Raw genomic sequence first — 20848 nt, 5'->3', positions numbered from 1 at the left:
AGAACAACTCCTACTTACTTAGCTTCATTCTATGTTTTTTGTGTGTGAAAATACTGTACAGAGGGGTTACAATTACATGGACAAGATAATGAGTACATTTCTTAACAAGGATTGTAGCCTCCTCCTTTGTTTCTCCTTCCTATCCCTTCTGAACCTCCCCCCGCCCCCCACCCCACCTAAACCTCCCCCTTTCCTCCCCCCCACCAAAATTGTAAAGTTTGTTTTCGACATAACGACTTGTATATTTCATTGTTGCAATGGGTCCACCTGTATCAATATTTAAACGATTTATTTTTCCCCTTCTCCTCCACAAATTATACCGACATCAAATACAGTGAAAGCAGGGGTTATACTGTGGGGGAGGGACATACAAAGCAACAAATAACTAGTCTTATAAATGTGTTAGAAACAATCGCATGAAAGAAAAAAAATTGAATACATATCGTAGGGTTCATTTCCCTAACATCACCTTATCTGACTTTTCCTGCTTGTCTCAGACATATACTAGATATTGCAAATAAGGGAAACCATGTAAGGCCAGTGTTGTCCCCTGTATCCTCATGTTGTACATTACAACTCTATACCGGTTCATCCTGTATATCTACTATCTTCTACATTGTGACCTAAATGCCCCAGCAATTCCACGTTGTTTTACTTTTTAAAAATTTCTCTCTTAATGTTTGATGTTGGTTTGTGTGTGTGTGTGTGTGTGTGTGTGTGTGTGTGTGTGTGTGTGTGTGTGTGTTTCTGTGTGCGTGTGTGTGTGTTTACAAAGATCAGAAGACAATATTTTTCTTCATTTAGAATACATCTTTCAGGTCATTGTAATTTGTGGCTAATGGGAGAAGTCTCTTGCTATTTTAAGGATGAAACAGAAAAAGATATTTGTGCATGTACCACAGTTGCTTTATTAGTCTGTAGTTGAACACTGAACTTCGATTTATATCTTGGCTGTTGCTGTGAATGATGAGTACAATGTACTGCAGATATATTTGAGTTACTCATAGAGAAATAATCACATGATTGGTGGGGCAGATGATATTTCAACTTTGAAGTTTTTAGAAAGCTGCATATTACTTTCTACAAGGAGAATACTAACCTGCATTTTGTTGAAATGTGTAGAAAATTTCCTTTTCTCCACACTCTCAGCATTATTACCTTTATTATAAGGTAATAAAGGGCAGGTTTTTATTCTCTTCAGTACTCCAGACTGGCCTTAGACTTAAATCCAACCTCCTATATGCTTGGAATTAAAAGCCTTTACCACCACACCCGATTCCTTTGATTTTTTGATAAAAGTTACAATAATTATGAAGTAGTATCATAGTAATTTTGAATTACATTTCTCTAATGACTTCTGCTGGAAAAGAATTAAACCAGCATAGAAGTGGTATTAAAGAACTTTGTAAACCCACTGGAAATTTTCAGGGCTTTAAGGAGAGCATGTCTATTCAGAACTTTTGTCCACTTTTAATCAAGTTTCTTTTTAATCTCATCTTTAATCTTTCTATACAAAATCAATAATTAATTCAAGGTATTAGAAAGGAACAATATTAAGCAACTCCTAACATTTTCCATTTTAAATAACATGATATTGCTTAATCATTTTCTGTTTATGCTTGAGACTATATAACTCACTTTAGTCAGACCTCTTACAAGGTTGTATGCATTTTATTTATTTCACATTGATTGTTCTTTCCAAAGACTGCGGGTCTAATTTCCTTATTTTCTTTCAGTCTCAAGTAGTTCAGATTTCAAATGAAGAATAAATGTACGGAAGCAAACAAAAAATAATGTAGTTCCTCTCATCTGATGATGTCTTTACAAGAATGAGGAAAGAGTTCATCCAAGGACCTATGATAGGACATCAAAAAGAGAATCCATTCTTCTAGGTCTTACTTAACTTTGCAATGTAACTTAAATGATGTAAAACACAATATAATGCTCAGATACTTTTATGTTTTATCAGTTGTGCACATTTTCATATGGACTTCACCTCAGTCTACAACATTCCTTCATTATTTTGTCCTGATATTTTTACACTATCAAGACATAAGATAACAAGTTTGATTTACAGCATGAGAAATAATCCACCTGGCTTCCTTGGAAGAAGAGCATGGTCAATAGATAACATTACTTTTGTTTGCTCACTATATGCAATGATTTCTGTAATATTTATCACATTCTTTTTAGTATTTTAAAAAAAACTGCTGGCTAAACTTAAAACTCATTCATGGAAATTTATGTTAAGTATTTCACAAGTTTTAATTTCCTTAATTCTTAAGATAACATTTTCTATAATGCTAATGTTATTGCCATTTTAGTGTTGGGAAAATTGTAATTAAAGGCAATAAGTGCATGGCCCAAGCACACACTGTGAGGAAGGAAATGAGTCAAAGTTTCCAAAAGTCTTTCAGCAATACACAAAAGGTAGGTAAAATCTCTCCATTCTCTTACACTCTCTATTCAATGTTCATATTGTCCAAGAAATAATACCATAGCAATTATTGGCCATGGTGATTGTTTTCTGTTACATTTTGTCTTCAACACAGACTGTGTTGGTGACATTGGGTTATCATGCACAGAGCTGAGCTTATGAGAGAGACAAATATATTCTGTCCCATTTTTCCAGGTTCCATTTTAAAAAGTACTAAATTTTTAAATATCATCACTTTCTTAAGAATCCAAAAAACGAAAAAAAAATCACAAATAATCACTCCAAAATGCTTTATAAGTAGGAGATGATAAAACAAGCCCCCGTGAAGTAAACTTTCTTCCACTTTTAAAATTATTCTGAAAGCCTTGTGCTGGTTGGTCACACCTGTAATCCTAACTACTTGGCATATTTACTCAGGATCCAGAGATCTGTGGATAACAGTGGAAGCCAATCAGGACAAAATAAATTCATGAGATTATTTTTCAAAAATTTTAATGTTAGCAAAGGGCCAGGAATGGAGATGTAGCTCATATAGTAGCTCACCAATCTAGAGAGCAGGCCTAGCAAGACTTTGACGCCCTTTTTTCAAACTGTGAGCACACCAACATACATGCAAGTGCATGAGAACACGTGCAAGTGCACACATACACATTCATTCAAAATACCTTCATATCAGTGTTTTGCATTAATTTCTTTGTTAGCCATATTATATGAGTAAAATAAAGGAAATAAACTCTTTCCTCTCAGAATATTTTCATATGTTTTTTATTTTAAAAATACTGTACAGAGAGGTCATATTTACATGAGCAAGTAATGAGTACATTTCCTAACAAGCTTCGTTACCTCCTTCTTTATTTTCCCTCTACCGTCCTTTCCCGCCCACCTCTACAAGTACACTCCCCTCCCCACTTCCCCTGCCTAAATTGTAAAGTTCAGTTTTCAACATAGTGTCTTGTGCATCTCATTGTTACAATGGGTCAACCTGAATCCCTATTTCAGCATTTTGTTTTTTTCCTTCCCCTCCCCAAATTACAGGAGCGTATGTACAAGAGGTGGGCACACCAAATTCAAATACAGTGAAAACAGGGGTTATAGCATGGGGGAGAAACATATAAAGAAACAAAAAAAATCACATAGCCTGTTATAAGTACGTTAGAACAATAGCAAGCAAGAAAGAAAAAACAGTTGTGTTCCTATTTGGGGATTCATTTCCCCTAACAACATCTTATCTAGTCATATGTGCATAGATTTTGACCTTTTCTGCTTATCCCAGATATATTAGTTATTAAAAATTAGGGAAACCCTGTGACCTATGTTTCTTTGGACTTGGCTTACATCACTTAATAATTTTTTTCAAAGTCTTTCCATTTTCTAACAAATTGGGTGATGCCATACTTTCTCATGGAGGCATAGAATTTCATTGGTATAAATAGCACATTTTCTTGATCTATTTATCTGATGAGGGGCATCAGGGTTGGTCCTATATCTTAGCTATCTTAAACAATACTGCAATAAATATAATTGTGATGGTAGTTTTAGTACCGTCTTGTTTGTGATCTTTTGGGTAAATGCCCAAAAGTGGGATTGCTGTGTCTTAGGGGAGTTCTATGTGAAGTCTTTTGAGGAACCTCCATACTACTTTCCAAAGTGGTTGAACAAGTTGACACTCCCACCAAGAGTGTAGTACAGTTAACTTGTGGCCACATCCCCTCCAGCATCTGTTGTTGTAAAAGTATGCAATGGTATAGGAATTTGCCTGCCATCCTTGCACAGGAGCCATTCAAATCTTCTCTGTATCGTTCCAATGTTAGAGTAGGTGATGCTGAATGGAACATAGAACATGTTTTATAAATAAAGTGTAATTGATTTTCTTAAACTAGACCATTCAACAAAAAGTAAGTTTAAAAGAATTTTCATGAAATTTTAGAGCCATATACTTCTTACATAAGCACACATTTAAGAATAAAATCAAGATGGACAGGTCAAAAACAAAATAATTCCAGATATTTGTTGTTCAAGAGATGTGTAGGAGGAGGAATTCAATTATTCTATACAAGGCACCTGTCATAATGAACACTGCAGCAAGTGTTAAGTTTAGTTAAAAGTTTTAATGGTTTAAATATATTTTGGGAATTTGCTTATATATGCTAAAACAAGGACTGTTTGGCAGGTAATAAAACTTTTCGTTAAAGTATTTAAGATTTGTGGTAACAGACATATGCTACTATGTATGTATATTTCAGAGTTTATATGAACATTACTAATGAGAAGTTGCCAAGTCTTTGTGTAAAGAAGCAGAATATAAAGAGTTAAGACTTTATTAACTACAAAGTTTCTGTTAAAACTATAGGGCTTCCATATTTTATTTTATGTTTTAAAAATTTTTGGGGGTCTGGTCGGGGGCCTGAACTATGGGCCTGGGCGCTCTCCCTCAGCTCTTCAGCTCAAGGCTAACACTCTACCACTTGAGCCACAGCGCCACTTCTGGCTTTTTTTTTGCTTATGTGGTGCTGAGGAATCGAACCCAGGGCCTCAAGCATGCAAGGCAAGCTCTCTACCACTGAACTACCTTCCCAGCCCCTGGCTTCCTTATTTTATATGTTAGCGAGGAACAAATGATGATATAAGACATATACAAATGATTAGATGAGACTTAAATAGTAATCTTAGTGGGTAACTTTAAAGATTACTCATAACCTAAAAACCTCTTGTTGAATATCATAACCTTAACCTGTTTTAAATGTACAGGGATATGAGAAAATAGTAAAATTTAATAGGTAATACCCTTCAAATACTGAAAACACTGATAATTATTTTAGTTTTTATTTTAATCATTAATATTTTGTTATTGGTTTTCCTTATTTATAGCATTGTTTTCCTTGTAGTATAATACAACTTTTTGAAAGTCGTCATTAGGAGGTACATTGAGAAGGTTACTGGGATGGCCAAACCATTTTTTATAGAGCATGTGAATTTACAAAGAGGAAAATTAAGAACAAAATATTTATTTAAAAAATGATTAAGTAGAGTCTGAATCAGGAGTGTTGATAAATATCCACACCTAAAACTTTAGCCTTAGGCTGAAGCAGTGGTATTACAGAGTTGAGGCCACAAAAGTGAGAGACTGTGTTTTGTTTTATATTTTGGTTTTTCTGATCATGGGGCTTGAACTCTGGGTCCTAGGTGCTCTCCCTCAGCTCCAAGCTAGCGCTACCACTTGAGCCACAACACACTTCAATCTTTTTGTGCTTATGTCATGCTGAGGAATCAAACCCAGTGCACGCAAGGCAGGCACTCTACCACTGAGCCACCTTCCCAACACCTGAGAGACTGTGTTTTAAAAAATCATTTAAACAATAATTGCTTTCTTCTTTGGGATATATAATGAAATATATTAATATCTTTTTATGTCTTTGTGAATTGTCATACTACTAACTTCAGCCACTTTATCCTTTTCAAAGTGATGAAATATTTCTGAGAATTTGTTTCTGTGAAGATTGTTTTTGCGTTTATAATTTCTTCTGAATCATTTTTATTTTTATCAAAATAACTTTATATTTCATGTTGATGGGTTATCATACATCAAATACCTCCAAATGTAGATGTAGAGTCTAAAGATAGCAGTATGAATATTCTCATACAGCTCTTGTTTATCTGTTATGCACTTTCAGTATTGTGATATTTCTCTTTCTCGTTCACTGTCTCATTTCCTCTCTTTTTCTTTCATGCTCCATATCTGGTAATTAGAATTTCTGCTGGTCTACTGTTATCCTTCAGAATCCACTGGTGTTGTGGAAACATGATAGCGACCATCAGTTACCCTGGCATTCTTTAAGAGGTATTACAGTGACATGTTATTCTTTCCTATTCTAAATGGCAAAACAACAGATCTAGGAATTCCCTTTCACTTTTACTACTATTACAAATTTTATCTCATAGGAATCATTGAGACGTTAGGATACTTTTAACCTCTGACCTAAAAGTTCTTTGTCTTTTACACACAAATTTTTTCTTCTATTATCAGTGAATACATATAATGAAAACAATGCTAACCTATGGAAAGTAGACAGAAGATATTCAGGGATGAAAAACAAGGTTAATGGGGGAAGTGAGTACAAAAGATGCCTATCATAGAACAAATATCCTCAGAGCAGTTTACCATGTACACTTTGTGAGAATGGCAATATGCTGGGAACTATAGATTGAATCAATGAACAACTGATATATATATATATACATATATATATATATGCACATATATTTATATATGTATATTTATTTGTATATGAATATATGTGTGTATATGCCCATCTATATGTAGACATGCATGTTACTGTACACAAAAATACACACATACCTATACACATGTATAAATGCACACATAGAGAATGACACATAGCTACAGACAACACAAGTTTCACTAGTTGTTGAATATGCCTTAGACAGAGTGCTTGGAACCAAATATGTTGAAGAAGTATTTATCTCTATAAGTTCTTTTACCACTCCTCTTATCTCTTAAAACGGTTTTGACAGATTTGATTTGCAAAATGCAGTACAAGTGATAGCAAGTCACTCAGAAATCTCAGTAAGAAAACCTCATATGGCATCTCCCTGCTCCCCAGGGAATGCTTGTTCTTGTAGACACTCTCAACAAACAAAGTAGCAAGAAAATACCCTGGTGCAGAATAAAGTTATAAGTCTTTAAATGACATTCTTCCTTGAGCTCTTTTCCAACAGCCAGCATCAATTCCTAAGCAGAAGTGTGAGTCCTCAGAAGATGGGAGCTCAGCTCAACATTTCACCAACCCATTTGAAAAGTCCTATGTGAGGAATACTTACTGAGGTCTTGCTGATTTCCTAGCTAAGAAAATAAGAAAAAAAGAAAGTATTTTAATGCATTAAAATTTGAGAATAATTTGTAACCTGTCAATAAATGTGTATAACACAATTATAACAAAATGAAAAAAAGTGATGTGCATATGATTTATGTGCTCTTGGACTTGGCGAGTGATTTTAGGTGTATCTATACAAGTAGAATCAGCATAAATCAAGCCAGCATTTCTTCATTTAAGATACAAGGAATGGATACAAGGTGACCCATTGTAACAATGAGATGTACAAGACATTCTATCAGATGCCGGGGGGTGGAGGGAAGGGATGGGGGGTGTGGAGGGAAGGGATGGTATGGGAAAAAACAAGGACAGGATAAAAATGCTCAGTAAGAAATGTACTCATTACCTTATTTATGTAACTCTAAGCCCTGTGCACAGGACATTTACAATAAAAATATGTATTAAAAAGATACAAGGAAAATTTCTGTACTTATAAGAAATTGTATTTGTCACACAATATCAGTAAGGTATTGGTTTTAGGACCACAGGCATATTAAAATTTTTGATGCTCAAATTCTGTACATGAACACAGTATATTATTTACATTTGAATCTGACCTCAACCTACTGCAGTGTAATTGCTATGAAAATTTTTACTACATTCTATGTTTGTAATGAAAAATAAAATCATATGCACTATCCATTCATACAATTTTTTCAGATAATTTTTATTTTGAAAATATAGTAAACAGTGGGTCCAATTACATGTGCAAGGGAATGAGTATATTTCTCATCAAGCTTTTTTGCCTCCTTCATTGTTTCCCCTTCCCATTCCTTCCCATTCCCCACTCCCCCTCCCCTTTAATCCCCCCCCTAGCCAAAGTTGTAAAGTTCGTTTTTAGACATAAATCTTGTACATCTCATTGCTGCAATGAATCCACATTTGTTTTTTCCCTTCCCCTTCACAAATTATACCAACATAAAATACAGTGAAAGCAGGGGTTATACCTTGTGGAAGGGACATACAAAGCAAGAAAGAAATCATCTTATAAATTTGTTAGAAACAATCATAAGAAAGAAAAACATTTGAATCCTTACTTTGGGGTAAATTTCGCCAAACATCAACTTATCTGAATGTTTCCGCTTGTCTCAGACATATACTAGGGATTGCAAGTAAGGGAAACCAAGGGAACTATGTTTCTTTGGGCTCGGATTACTTCACCTAATATACTTTTTCCGATTCTTTGTGTTTCCTAACAAATGTGGCAATGTCATTATTTCTGATGGAAGCATAGAATTCCATTGGGTATATAGTCCACATTTTCTTGATCCATTCATCTACTGAGGGGCATCTTGTTTGATTCAATATCTTAGCTATGGTAAATAACGCTGCAATAAACATAGTTATGATGGTAGCTTTAGTACGGTTTTGTTTGTGATCTCTTGGGTAAATGCCCAAAAGTCTGATGGCTGAGTCATTGGATAGCTCTATGTAAAGTCTTTGAGAAGCCTCCATACTAATTTCCAAAGTGGCTGAACAAGTTTACACTCCCACCAACAATGCAGTAAGGTTCCCTTCTGTCCTCATCCCTTCCAGCATCTGTTGTTATTAGAGACCTTGATTATAGCCATTGTATCTTGGGTGAGGAGGTATCACGATGTGGTTTTGATTTGCATTTCTTTTCTGGCTAAGAAGGTTGTGCGTTTCTTCATGTGTCTACTGGCCATCCTTCTTTCCTATTCACAGAAGTTTCTCTTTAAGTCTTTAGTCCACTGATTTATTGGGAAGTTGTTTCTTTGAGGATTTGTTGTTGGGGGATTTAATGTTTTTGAGATCCAGGTATACTTTAGATATGAGGCCCTTGTTCTTTGTATGGCTAGTGAAAATCTCCCAATCCATGGGCTTTCTATTGATCTTGCTAGCTATGTGTTTGACATGCAGAAGTTATGCAATTTATTGCAATCCCATTTGTCCATCCTTTCTTTGTTTTGTTCTGTTTCTGGGTATCTTTAAAGAAAATATTGGTCTATGCAAAGGAAACCTAGGGTTTCTCTTACTCCATTCTTTAAAATTTTCAGAGTGTCTGCTTTGACTCCGAGGTATTTGATCAATTTGGAGATGATTCTGGTGCAGGGTGATATATAAGGATATAGATTTCGTTTTCTACAAGTAATTTACCAATTTTGCAAGCACCATTTCCTGAAGAGGCTGTCTTTCTTCCATTATAGTTTTTAGCTTCTTCATTGAAGATTACAGTGTTATAGGTCTGTGGATTCATTTCTGGGTTTTCAATTCTATTCCATTGGTCCTGAGGTCAGTTCTTGTGCCTGTAACAAGTTGTTTTGAATATTATAGCTTTGTAGTAGAGTTTGAAATTTGGTATTGATATTCTTCCAGCACTGTTCTTTCTATTAAGGATTGTTTTTGCTGTTTGGGTCCTTTAATTTTTCGGTATGAATTTTTGCATTGTGTCTTCTATTTCCTTGAAGCATCTGGTAGGAACATCAATAGGTATTGCATTGAATTAGTAGATAGCCTTGGGAAGTATTGCCATTTTCACGATGTTTATCCTTCCAATCCAGGAACATGGGAGATTTTTTCCACTATCGAATTTATGTTTTGATTTCCTTTTTCAAGTTTTTAAAATTTTCATCACAGAGATCCTTAGCTTCTTTGGTTAAGTTAATCCCTAGGTATTTTATTGTTGTGGGGCTATTACAAATGGAGTTGCTTTCCTGATTTCAGCCACACTTTTCTCATTGTTGGCATAGAGAAAAGCCATTGAATTTTTGAGGGTTAATTTTATACCATGTTACATTGCCAAAGTTTAGAATCAGCTTGAGTTATTTGGGAGTGGAGACTGTGGTATTCATTAAACACAAGCTAATGTCATCTGCAAATAGGAAGAGTTTTATTTCATCTTTCCCTATTTGGATCATTTTTATATTTGCCTATTTTCTTGTTGCTGTAGCTAGTCATTCTAATACAAAATTGAAGAGAAGTGGAGAGAGTGGACATCCTTGTCTTGTGCCTGAGTTAAGAGGAAATGGCTTTAGTTTTTCACCATTAAATTTTATCCTGGCTCTAGGTTTTTGTCACATACAGCCTTTATTCTATTGAGGAATGTTCTCTGGATTCCTAATTTTTCCAGAACCCTCATCACAAAGGGATGTTGGATCTTGTCAAATGTTTCTTCTGCAACTATTGAGATAACCATGTGGTTCTTATCCTTGCTGTTTGTGATGTGATGAATTATACCAGATTATTTGGTTATATTGAACCAACTTTGCATCCCTGAAATGAATCCTGTTTGATGCTGGTGTATGATTTTTGGGATGAATTGTTCAAGTCAATTGGCCAAAATTTTGTTGAGAAGTTTTGCATCAATACTCATCAAAGAAAGAGAACAAAGAAATGGGTCTATAGTTCTCTTTCTTTGATGAGTCCCTGCCTGGTTTGGGGATGAGGGTTATGATGGCTTCATAGAATGAGTTCGGTAGTGAACTTTCTCCTTCAATTTCATTGAAGATTTGAAGGAGTATTGGTGTGAGCTCTGACATGAAGGCCTTGTAGAATTCCGCTGTAAATCCATCTGGTCCTGGGCTTTTCTGAGATGGGAGGTCTCTTATTAGTGTTTCTATTTCAATACTTGATATGGGCCTGTTAAGATGGTTTAACTCATCTTGGTTTACTTTCAGCATTACAATATTTGCTAGGAAAATGTCCATTTCTGTCAGGTTCTCTAACTTACTAGTATAGAGTTTTGAGAAATATTCCATTATAATGTTCTGAAGCTTAGTTGTTTCTGTGGTGATGTTTCCATTCTCATCTCTGAGTTTATTTATTTGAGTGTATTCTCTTCTTTTTCTCATAAGATTTGCTAAGGGTCTGTCAAATTTGTTAATTTTTCAAAGTACCAATTCTTTATCTTTTTGGTTCTTTCTGTTTTCATATTTGGATGCTAATTTGTTTAATTCTGACTTAATTTTAATGATTTCTTTCCATCTACTGTATTGGAGTTTATCTTGCTCCTCTTTTTCAAGGTGGTTCAGATGTTGTTGGTTTCAGATCTCTCCAATTTGTTGATGTAGGAACTCAGAGCTATAAACTTGCCTCTGAGTACTGCCTTTGCTGTGTCCCAAGGAGCTGGTAATTTGTGTGCTCATTTTTGTTGAATATCATGAACATTTTAATTTCCTTTCTCATCTCTTCCATGACCCACTGGTGATTCAACAGTGTGTTGTTCAGCCTCCATGTGTTACAGGACTCTCTTTGGTGGCTTTTGGTGTGGAATTCTAATTTTATTCCCTTGTATTCTAAAAGAATGCAAGGTATTACTTCAATATTTGTGAATTTAGACAAGTTTGATTTGTTACGTAGAATGTGGTCTATTTTGGAAAATGTTCCATGTGCTGCTGAGAAAAACATGTATTCTGATGCTGCTGGTTGAAATACTCAGTAGATGTCAGTTAAAACTAGTTGATCTATGCAGTTGTTTAGATGTGCAGTTTCTCTATTGAGTTTTTGAAGAGTTGATCTATCTAGTAGTGATAGTAGTGTGTTAAATCCCCCAACATTTAATGTCTTTGTATCTATGTGATCTTTGAGAGAAAGTAGTGTTTCTTGCATAAATTTGGGTTCTCCGTTGTTTGGTGAATAGATATTCAGAATTGTAATATCCTCCTGAAGGAGAAACCCTTAATTAGTATATAATAAACTTTTTTTAAATCTCTTGTGACTAATTTTAATTTGCAGTCAATTTTTTCAGATATTAGGATTGTAACAACCGCCTGTTTATGGTGGCCATTTACTTGGTAGATTTTTTGTTTGTTTTGTTTGGTTTTGTTTTATTATGAAAATATTATACAGAGGGTTGACAATTACATGGGCAAGATAGTGAGTAAATTTCTTATCAAGCATTGTTGCCTCATCCTTTGTTTCCCCATAACATAACTTCCCATTTCCACACCCCCACCCCTACAGGCCCCTACCGCCCCATCCCCACCCATCCACCTCCCACCCCACTGAAGTTGTAAAGTACATTTATAAATATAACTTCTTGTTCATTTTATAATTGTAATGGGTCCACCTGTAAGCCTATTTAAACAGTTGTTTTTTTTTTTTTTTTTCCGTTTCCCTCCACAAAATATATCAACACCAAATACAGTGAAAACAGGGCTTATACTCTGGGGGAGATACATACAAAGCAACAAAGAAATCATCTTATAAACATCTTAGAAACAATCACAGGAAATTAAAAAAATTGAATCCTTAACATGTGGTTCATTTAACCTAACATCCCGTTGTCTGACAGTTTCTGTTTGTCTCACACATATACTAGTTATTGCAAATAAGGGAAACCATGGGACCTATATTTCTTTGGGAATGGCTTACTTCACTTAATATAATTTTTCCAAGTCATTCCATTTCCTAACAAATGAGTCAATGCCATTCTTTCTGATGGAGGCATAGAATTCCATTGTGTATGTATACCATATTTTCTTGATCCATTCATCTACTGAGGAGCATCGGGGTTGGTTCCATATCTTAGCTATGGTAAATAATGTTCAATAAACATAGTTGTGCTGGTAGTTTTAGTATGGTCTTGTTTGTGATCATATTCTTAAATGCCCAAAGTAGGATTGCTGGGTCACAGGGGAGCTCTATGTGGAGTCTTTTGAGGAATATCCATAGCATTTTCCAAAGTAGATGAACAAGTTAACACTCCCACAAACATTGCAGTAATTTTCCATTCTGTTCAAATCCCCTCCAGCATCTTCAAAACTTTGGCAAAATAACAGGATATAAAATTATCCCTCAAAAATCAATGGTTTTTCTGTATGCCAACAATGAGAAAAGTGTGGCTGAATCAGGAAAGCAACTCCATTTGTAATAACCCCACAAAAACTCAAATGCCTAGGAATTAAAGTAACGAAAGAAGTGAAGGGCCTCTATGATGAAAACTTTAAAAATCTGAAAAAGGAAATGAAAACGGATATTAGAAAGTGGGAAAACCTCCCATGCTCTTTGAATGGAAAGATCAACATCGTGAAAATGGCAATACTCCCCAAGACTATCTACAAATTCAATGCGATACCTATCAATATTCCAATCTCATTCTACAAGGAAATAGTAGAGGAAATCCAAAAATTCATATGGAACAATTAAAGACCCCAAATAACAAAAACAATCCTTAACAGAAAGAACAGTGCTGGAGAAATATCAATACCAAATTATAAACCCTCCTACAAAGTTATAGTAATCAAAACAGCTTGGTACTGTCGCAAGAACAGATCTCAGGACCAATGGAATAGAATTGAAAACCCAGAAATGAACCCACAGACCTATAGCCATCTAATCTTAGATAAGGGAGGTCAAAATATAAAATGGAAGAAAGACAGCCTCTTCAGTAAATGATGTAGCAAAATTGGTTAATTACTTGTAAAAAAACTAAAGCTATATCCTTATATATCACCCTGACCAGAATCAACTCCAAATGGATCAAAGACCTCGGAGTCAAGCAGATACTCTGAAAATATTACAGAATGGAATAGGACAAACCCTAAGTCTCTTGGCACAGGTTGAAATTTTCTTAATAGAGACCCAGAAACACAACAAATCAACGAAAGTTTGGACAAACTGGATTGCATGAAATTGCAGAGCTTCTTCTCGGCAAAGGATATAGCTAGCAAGATCAGTAGAAAGCCCACGGATTGAGAGAAGATATTTACTATCCATACAATGAACAAGGGTCTCATATCTAAAATATACCTGGAACTCAAAAAATTAAATCCCCAACAAATCCTCAAAGAAACAACTGTACAATAAATAAATGGGCGAAAGACTTAAAGAGAAACTTCTCTGAAGAGGAAAGAAGGATGGCCAGTAGACACATGAAGGAATGCTAAACCTCCCTAGCCATAAAAGAAATGCAAATCAAAACAACATTGTGATACCACCTCACCACAAAGAATGCTTGGTACATTTTGTTCTAGTCTTTCACTTTCAAAATATGTTTGTTTTTATGGGCAAGGTGTGACTCCTGAAGGTAGCAGATAGAATAATCTTGCTTTGTAAACCAGTTAGATAATCTATGTGGCTTAATTGGAGAGTTAAGCCCATTATTGTTGAAAGATATGACTGAGAGGTTTTTGGGAGTTCCTGCCATGTTATCCAACTTCTTGGGCGCTGAGGCAACTGTGTTCTTCTTATGGTTCATGGATTCTCACTTTTTGTGCGGTTTCTTTGCTCTTATTGTGGTCTTGTTGGTTTTCTATGTGAGGAAATCTTTAAGTATCTTTTGTAGGGCTGGCTTAGTGGAGATATATTATGTCAGTATTTCTTTGCTATGGCAAATTATTATTTGACCTTAGGTTATGAAGGAGAGTATAGCTGGGTACAGTATCTTGGTTGATAGTTGTTTGTCTTTAGGGCATGGTATACATCATTCCAGGCTCTTCTTGCTTTAATTGTCTCTGCTGACAAAGCAGAGATTATTCTGATTGGTTTCCATTTATAAGTGGTTGATCTTTTCTCCTTGACAGCTTTAAGGATCTTTTCCTTGGTCTGAATTGATCCTCTGCGGATTTTAATGTCATGGTGGCATGTACTGTTATGGTTTGGTCTATTTGGGGTTCTAAAATCTTCTTGTATCTGAAAAGGCCTAACTTTTTGCATGTTTGGGAAGTTCTCTGCTAGCATCCTGTTAAATGAATTTCCTAAACCATTAACTTCTGTCCCTATGGGCTCTTCTATACCCATTATCCTCAGATTAGGACTTTTGATGGTGTCTTCAAAATGTTGAATAGATCTGTTATATTACTTGGATTTGTCTTGCATAGTTGTATGTTGTTTCACTATAATATCTAGGCTATCTTCAATCCCCTTGATTGTATCTTCTACATGATCAAATCTACTGTCAAGGCTTTCTACTTTGGTTTTTATTTCTTTTCCTTCTAATTGGTCAGCTTTGATGGCTTCAAATTTATTGTTGGAGCTTTGTTTTAGATCTTGTATAAACTTTTTTACTTCCTTAATTTGGTGTTCAGAATTTATTCTCAAATCACTTAGTTGATTGGCTATGTTTCCTTGGATTCCCATTCCTTCTGTCGGGCTCCATTCAGCATTCCATTTGTGACCTCCGTGAATTCCTTCAGCTGTCTGTTTGTGGATTCCATGAATGCTTCTATTGATCTTTGTCTAGTCTCATCCCACTCTCACAATGCCTGTATTACTCTTTGATTAGCTTCCTCATCTTCACACAATTCCTGTAGTTCTCTTTGACTGTTCTCAGCCTCCTCATGCAATTCCTGTCTTTCTCTTTGACTGTTCTCAGCCTGTTCACACAATTCCTTAATTTCTCTTTGACTGTTCTAAACCTGTTCACTCAAGTCCTGTATCAATCTTTGAGTAGCTTCCTCATGTTCACGAGATTCCTGTATTAACCTTTGCTTTGCCTCCTCTCCCTCCTTATCATGTTCACACTGAGTCCTTTGCAGATTTTCAATCTTTTCATTCACCATGTTCACCAGTAGTATTTGTAGATCTCTTTAGGAACTCTCCTCTGGATTATTCATGAATTGTTCTGTTACCAGATGTCATGAGTGGGACTTGAGATACCCGGACCTGCCATTTTTCTTGTGTTTTTCTGGCTTGTTCTGCCCATTTTGTATGAAAGTCACACCAATTTTGTGCTAGAACACTGTTTTAAGGCAAGCATCAACCAAAGTACTGTACCAAAATGGCTGCAGATACATTCTAGTTCATCAGATACGATCTATTCCACATCAAACAACTATGGATTTATGGGCTAAAAACAGCAAATATAAATTTGGCAAACCAGAAATTTTTAGGTTTAAGGAGAAATGTGTTGAAAAATAGGATTAGAGGGATGTGGAGAGGTAAAAAAAAGAGTGAATTTAACCAAATCCTAATCTCAGAGAGGGAAATGGATTCGACAGAATGATAGGAGAGTGAGTAAAACAAATAAACAAAAAAACAAGAAAAAATGGAAAAACAAAAATTTAAATTTAAAAATGAAACACGTAAAAATTATATAAGTTTAAAGAAGTGATATTGAGAGAAGAAAAGGATAGGATGAGAAGAGGGGAGAGATAGAAAGAGGTATGAAAAACTAAAAAATAAAATTTCCTAAAATTAATTACTTGAAAATTATATAGGTATAAAGATATAATACTGCTAATGAAGAAGTTAAGCCTGAGGTTGTCAATTGAGTGATAAACTTCTGGATTAAGTATGTACACAATGGGGCATAAGGTCTAATAATCAATGGCAGGTATATATCTGGGGATGAGCAGAACAGCAATTAAGTCATGTAAAAAAGGAAGAAATAGAAAAAAAATGTAAAGAATTAAAAAAGGACTAAAAGGTCAAAAAAATAAAAAACATACACACACACACACACACACACACACACACACACCTAAAAATTTATGAGAGGAAAAAAATAGATTAATAGAAAAAATATTTTTCAAAAAAATTAAAATTAAAAAAGTTAAAAAAAGAGTTCTTTGATTTCTTTTTGGTGGGAATCGGAAAATCCTGTATCCCCACTGGGTCCCTAACCAGTCTCTTGGTGGAGTCTCTGTCTGCTTGTGGTGGTTGTTTTTCCACTGGCTTGATTTGTTTCTTAAGTTAGTTTGTTTGAGCAGGCAGAAAAATGCTCTGCATTACCCAGGATTTTGTGATCTGCCTCCCATGCTAGTTCAGTGTGAGGGAAATCTGCTTTGAGTATCACAAAAGAGGGAGATGGCTGTTTCCTCTGGTTTGGAGATGCTGTGATGAGGCTAGGTTCTGGGTAGGGTTGAGGCCTGAAGGGTTTTTCCTGAAGGGTTAGCTCCTGAGACACTCACAGAGCTCAGCCTAGAGACATTCTTAGGTTTTTTGTTTAATAAATTTCAATTGATTATCTAGTCTGCTGTAGGGAGAGGCAACCACTGACTGTTTACCCAATGTAGAAAGTCACTCCTCTGGAGGCCAAGCAATCTCTGCTTGGGATGTGTGACTTTGCCCTGGGTGGAGTTGAGCCTGGCAGGTCAGGTGAGGTTCCTGTGAGCAGTTAAATGACTCTTTTGTTTTCGACCAAGGCCTGAGTTGGTGGTAGTTGCTCAGTGGGGCTTTGTCAGGATCAAATATGGAGATCTCTGGTGGTGGGGGAGGGGTGGCCTTCCCTCCTTTGCTCGCTGAGGAGTAAGGATGTCAGGGTTCTACTCACACCACAGTCTTGGTTCCTGGCCGGTCTCTGTTCAGTGATCTGCAGGATGAAGATATCTGCTCCTTGTCAGTTCTTGCTGGTGTTGAGCAGAATCTGCTCTCCTGCTGCTTCTGGCGTCTTTGTCCTGGACTCTCTCAGGTTTTATTTTTGTTTTGTTTTTAAATTGTGAAAATACCATACAGAGACGTTACAGTTACATGGGCAAGGTAATGAGTGCATTTCTTATCAAGCGTTGTTGCTTGCTCCTTTGTTTCACCTTCCCATCCCTTCCCATCTACCCCCACCTCCCGGCCAAAGTTGTAAAGTTCATTTTTCGATATAACACCTTGTATATTTCATTGTTGCAATGAGTCCCCCTGTATCCCTATTTAAACAAGTGGTTTTTTTCCCTTCCCCTCCACAAATTATACCAACATAAACTACAATGAAAGCAGGGGTTATGCCGCGGGGGAGGGACATACAAAGCAACAAAGAAAACATCATATAAATATGTTAGAAATAATACCAAGGGGGAAAAAACATTTGAATAGTTTTCTTGACATTCTTATCCCCAATAAACCACCAGAAAACTGGAAGTAGACCTACGTCTGAAGCAGTAGAGCTCTTGCCTTGAGCTGAAGAGCACAGGGATAGCACTTAAGCCCAGAGTTCAAGCCACATGACTTACCAAAAAAATATGTGGACATATATATATATATACATATATATATATATATTTTTTTTTAAATTTTAAATGTAATTCATTTCATCATATATATGATGAAATGAATTACATTTAAAATTAAATAAATATTTAAGATACACATTTAAATCATAACTAAATATATGATACTTTTATATTATATACATATATTTAGATATATAAAATCATATTGTATCTGTATGTTTATAAATATATTTGTAATTTATTTCCAAATAGTACATCTGAAGATTTTGGGGAAAATGTAGAGTTTCTAAAGGCTTACTACTGACCAATCATATTTTTCACTAATAAAAAATGTCTAGAGTACTAAGACAATGATTATGAAACAGACAAGCTTTTTATTCCTTATGATTTTTGATTAGAAACATCTACTTTGTTGGTATGAAGCCTAAAAAATATGATCTTGAAATCACACTCCACAAACTGGACTTATACACTAATTTATCAACTTACAGGTCTCAAACTTTTATTTGAATCCTGTTTCTCACAGTGTCCATTTCCTTAGAGTCAGCTACATGTACAAACATGCATGCATTTTCATGCTCACATACACCCCCATACTGATATGACATACTAAATGTAAAACTGTAATAAAAAATAATATTGATACTGAAAAAGAACTCCTTTGCAAATGTAATTAAATTTTACTTTTTGAATATAATGCATTACTGAAATACTAATGAAAGAGCAGCGGAAAGGTGTTTCAAATACTAGAGTGCCTGCCTAAAGAGCATGTTTCTCAGTCCAAACATCATTATTTCCATCCTTCCTTCTCCCACATAAAAAAACATAAATAACTACAGAATCAACCTACATGTTCCCTAATCACTGATTGACTAAAGAAATTATAATATATATGCATATATGCACAATGATATATTATTTAGCCACACATAATAAGGAAATCATTTCATCTTCAAGAAAATAGTTAGAACTGGAAACCTTCATATTAAAGCAATATGCCATAGTGTGAAAAACAAATACTAGATTTCTCATATGCAGACTCTTGACTCAGAAAATAAAATGAATGACTCAGGTGTAAAAGTTGGAAAGGATTAAATTTGGAAAAAAGTAAGAGAGGAGATGAAGAGAAATATTGTGGAGTATATATTTTCAAATATTTTATGTTAGTATGATGACAGAATAAAACGTGAGTATAAACATAGGATAATGAAATTAATAAAAGGAATATAATTTACCAAGCTACATTATATGGACAGAGGTATATAACACAATAAAATACTTTGTGAAATTAATATTTGTTAATAAACAAAAATTCATTCAAGATGTTATAGATTCATATGTTAATTTCCATTTTTTGCTCAGTTGTTTACTTGATAAAGTAGAAGGAGATATTGGTTTTGCTCATTTAGAAAGACAATCTTGTCCAATTAGCATTAAAGTAATCTACTTCATTACTGTCAATGTGAAATTGTACAATCAAATTAATAATTATATTAGAATATTTCAAATGCACTCTTCAAAATATTATCCCTATAGGTATATACTTTTCGCAATTTATTGAATATGTTTTCCTTACCTAATTACTACATACCATTTTCTGAATGTAGTTGGTATATGCAACTAAGACATATTATAGCAGACCAGGAAAACAATTATTCAAAGAGTTTTATCAAAAATGCTTATAACGAAAAAAGGAGGTAAATACAAATTATGTTTATTTGAAGACAATACTTGGTTAGTCTTCTTCTCACATTCCCCATTCCATTCTTTAGAATAATATACATTGTAAGGAAGTATTTAGAATGTTTTGGAGAAACAGCTTGACTTTAAACTAATGAGTTACTCTATGAGGCATATTGTTTACTTTATGTCCAGAAAAGCTAAATTCTTACCTTACCATTTTCTTAGGTTTTATACTCAAGTTTAATCTCTGATGGATGACAGATAAAGATATAAACATTTTTTAACTGTGGCTAAATTTAGGCTGAGGAATCTAGGTACAACTGTACTCCTACAGATAGGCCTCATCATCATGAGACCATGAAATCAAAATGTTAACCAATGCTTCATGAAATCTTGCTTATGAGATTTTGTGTATTATAAACAGTGGTTATTAGCATTTGTTTTGTAATCAGCACCATTTCATGAGTTAGTAAATGAAGTGAGACATTATACTCAAAACAAAATTTAAGGAGGCATCCAAAATTAATTACCAAAATATACATCATTTAACACAATGTTTTTAAGATGCGAGCTAAAGTAAATAATTTAAGAAAAAAATCGACATGTAAAAGAAATACAGAACGAGTATGACAGATTTTTCTTTTATCCTAGTTGCAATAAGGCTTGCATGATGACTTTTCTGGTAATATGTTTAGTTAGGTCTTGATATTTAGTTAAAGTTATGTTATTTTGTATATTCATTTGTCAGATAAAAAAGGAAATGAATTCCATGCCAGTGTCAACATCCATAATGATGTTACAGTTGTATCCTGCTACTCCCAAATACCACTTAGTCCTAACTCTGAACATTAATGGACTTAACTCTCCAATTAAGCAACATAGACTGTCTAGTTGGATTAAAAAGCAAGATTCCTTTATCTGCTGCCTTCAGGAGTAACATCTTGCCCATACAAACAAACAACTTTTGAAAGTGAAAGGCCCGAACAAAATCTACC

The 20848-nt window shown here is 34.8% G+C and overlaps 1 non-coding gene across 1 annotated transcript; it reads right to left on the bottom strand.

The window, feature by feature from the left end:
* Positions 1-4165: 4165 nt before the first annotated feature.
* Positions 4166-4272, bottom strand: LOC122126553. Its single transcript, XR_006150974.1, has one exon. It is a non-coding gene; the product is annotated as a U6 spliceosomal RNA (small nuclear RNA).
* Between the last annotated feature and the right edge of the window lie 16576 nt (positions 4273-20848).

This window comes from Dipodomys spectabilis, unplaced genomic scaffold, assembly GCF_019054845.1.
Source record: "Dipodomys spectabilis isolate Male_0828 unplaced genomic scaffold, ASM1905484v1 ptg000284l, whole genome shotgun sequence".
NCBI classification, from domain to species: domain Eukaryota; kingdom Metazoa; phylum Chordata; class Mammalia; order Rodentia; family Heteromyidae; genus Dipodomys; species Dipodomys spectabilis.
This window is presented reverse-complemented; position numbering and strand designations above follow the sequence as displayed.